This window comes from Mesocricetus auratus, unplaced genomic scaffold (assembly GCF_017639785.1).
Source record: "Mesocricetus auratus isolate SY011 unplaced genomic scaffold, BCM_Maur_2.0 Super-Scaffold_100004, whole genome shotgun sequence".
Taxonomy (NCBI): Eukaryota; Metazoa; Chordata; class Mammalia; order Rodentia; family Cricetidae; genus Mesocricetus; species Mesocricetus auratus.
This window is the reverse complement of record NW_024429189.1, coordinates 57070027-57073377: the sequence shown is the minus strand read 5'-3', so window position 1 is coordinate 57073377 and position 3351 is coordinate 57070027. Positions and strand designations below refer to the sequence as shown.

The following is a 3351-nucleotide window of genomic DNA, read 5'->3' as shown; positions in this document are numbered from 1 at the left end:
TTAATCCAGGTCCAGAAAGTAGTTCATGAGGCATACACATGCTGTTTTTCTCTGACCCAGACTATGATTACATTCCTGTTAAGTGGATAAAAATCCTCATGGTTTTTTCTCAAGTGATATTCTAGCAAACACGGAGATGGCTGATGGTTTGTGAAGTGTGTAGGCATTTCATAAGGACATCTACAGACATCTCTAGGAGATGGATATTATGAAAGTTCCTGTGGTACAAATGGTGAAGCAGAGGAGGAGGGAGACTTAATGATACATTCCAAATCCGGATGACACAGATGAATGAATTTCATGCTGCCACCATGTGTGTGGCTTCAAGGTGAACAGCTTTTATCACTGCTCTTTTTATGTCCAAGTATTTCTCCAATTCATTCTTGCTGTACCATGTACAATAAGATTATAGATATTATTCTGCCATGGTAGTTATAAAATTCCATTTACATTATTAGTGTCATTCATGAAGTAGAAAGAAACTTGTACATGGTGTGCAAATGTGAATGAACAAAAGTAACAACAGAAGAGAAAGGGAAGAGGTTGAAAGAAAAAGTCCTATATACTATTAAAGACTATGAGAGTAGGAAATGCTTTGAAATATTGTCGAATCCCATTGTTTTTTAAGAATGAATTAGAGATATGTTTGTAGTTATGTTTAGAAAATGAACCCAATCATCACCTTTTCATTCTGGCTGTACATTTCTTTTAGTGATCTGCTTTTGGGGATGCAAGTAATGAATTGACATGTGAGGACCCTGAGAATCTAAGATATATTAAGGAAAAAACTGTGTCCCACTCAGTCTTCACCCTCTCTTTACTATTTCCCTCTGTCTCTCTGCCTGGGTTTTTCTGAGAGGTCTGGAAAACGTATACTCTCTGCAAAGGCAGGTTTTTATGAGAGTGATGGGTTAGTGCAACTAAAGAAAAAATACTCGTGAAAAACTTGCTGGCAAATGAAGTTGTGTCACTAATAATAAGTAACCATGAAATGGAACTGTAACAACTAGAATATGTCATATTAGATGAGTAATTGCTATAGGTAACTGTGTGCTCACTAATATTAGAAGTATTTGGTGCAGTTCAAATATACAATTTTTTAGATTAAAGAAGATACATGATGACTAAAATTATCCTTTTTTTTTTGGTTTTACGAGTCAGGGTTTCTCTGTATTGTTTTGGAGGCTGTCGGTCCAGCCTGGCCTCGAACTCACAGAATCCGCCTGCCTCTGCCTCCCGAGTGCTAGGATTAAAGGTGTGCATCCCCACCGACCGGCCTAAAATTATCTTTTGAGGTGTACATGAATGCTTAAGGGCCACAGCTCTGTAGGCACTACCGGAGTTCATATTTTAAAATGTTGCAGCAAAAGTCTTCCTTTTTGTTACTTGACATACTTGTGTTTAATACCAAGGTAATTTTTTTAAGTTTAAATGTGTGATGTGCTTTAAGTAACTTTAAAGGTATGGGTGACAGAGAAACCTCTGCTTGCTTCTCTGTCTAGAGATTCACTGATGTTGAAATAAACCTAGTGGCAGGCCTTGTTCTCCTGATTTTTTTTTCCTCTGGAACAAGCTGTATAAAAGACAAGTGAACCAAAACAACAATGTCACAGAATTCATCCTGCTGGAATTTACTCAGGATTCTGCTGGGCAAAAGGCATTATTTGTTATGTTTCTAATCATCTATATTGTGACAGTGGTGGGTAACCTGCTCATTGTGGGAAAGTTATTGTCAGCCCCTCAATGGGCATCCCAATGTACTTCTTCCTCGCTTTTCTATCACACATGGATACTGTTTATTCCATTAACATCACACCCAAGTTGATTGTAGACTTGCTCCGTGACAGGAAGACCATCTCCTTCACAGCTTGCCTAAGCCAGCTCTTTATAGAGCATTTGTTTGGTGCTGTGGATATTTTCATTCTGGTGGCAAGGCCTATGATCAATATGTGCCCATCTGTAAACCCCTGAATTATCTGATTATCATGAATCGACGTGTATCTATACCTTTCTTAGTGATGGCTTGGACAGGAGGTTTTGCACATGCTGAGTTTCAAGTTATTGCTGTATGTAAACTTCCTTTCTGTGGTCCCAGTATTACTGACCAATTTGGCTGTGACATATACCCATTATTGCTACTTGCATGCACTGACACCTACTCCATTGGCCCTTCTGCCATTGTCAATAATGGGACCACGTGCATCTTGATCTTCATTTTCCTCCTACTTTCATCTGGAATTATCTTATGACCTCTCAAGAATCATATTCAGGAAGGCAGGCATAAAGCTGTGTTCACCTGCAGTGCCCATATCATGGTGGTTTGCCTCTTCTTTGTTCCATGAATTTTTATGTACATTAGGGCAGTTTCTAGGTTTCCTGTTGATAAATCCATTACTATATTTTATACTGTTGTCACTCCCATGTTGTATCCTTTAATATATACTTTGAGAAACTCAGAGATGAAAAAAATCTATGGAAAAGCTCTTGCAAAAACGTCTAAGTCCTGATAGAATGAGACTTTTTTCTTGTTGCTTCTTTTACTTAGCATTAGGCAACTGTCATGAAAAAATTTTAGAAGTGTGTCTCATCTTGAACATTTACACCAATATTTGATATTGTGAAACCACTTGTATTGTGAATGTTATGTGGAAATAATGTACTTTGTTGTAAATTTTTGTAATTAGTGAAGCTACTTATAGTATCATTTATTTTTTGCTAACCCTTTTAACCTTTTGATGAATTGTCTATTTTCATTTTTTAATTTTTAATAAATAATTTTGTACAATATATTTTGATAACATTTATCGTTTTTTGCATCTCTTCCCAGATTAGTCTCCCTTCCTCTCTCAAGAAAGTTCAGAATCTGTCTCTATCTCCCTCCTTCTCTCTTTCTGTATTTCCCCCCTCAACCTTTCAAAACCATACATAAAAAAACCATCAAAACAAACAAAAAGTTCCAACAAGATAAAAATGCCAAACTAAATCAAATAACCAACTCCACACACACATTACAAACCAAACAATATAAACCCCAGAGATTACTTTCTGTTTGTCAACTATGTTTGTGCTTGAAGTCCATCATGGAGTGTGGTGATATGCATAATCACAGGCCACTGAAAATATTTTTCTTTCCTCTTCTAGCAGTTTTCAATTATGGATAGATTCCAGGTTAGGTATGGGACATTGTATCCACTTTCTCTTTTCAGTACTGGGAATTTGTTTGGCTTGACTGTACAGGTGGTGTGCAGGCTGTCATACTCTCTCTGAATCTATAGCTGCATCAGTGTTTTGAGAATATTGTTTCTTGAATTCACCTACCTCCTCTGGCTTTTATTATCTTTCCACCTCCTC

At 37.1% G+C, this 3351-nt stretch overlaps 1 pseudogene; it reads left to right on the top strand.

Moving 5' to 3' along the window:
* Positions 1 to 1519: 1519 nt before the first annotated feature.
* LOC101830649 lies at positions 1520 to 2507 on the top strand (annotated as a pseudogene).
* Positions 2508 to 3351: the final 844 nt, after the last annotated feature.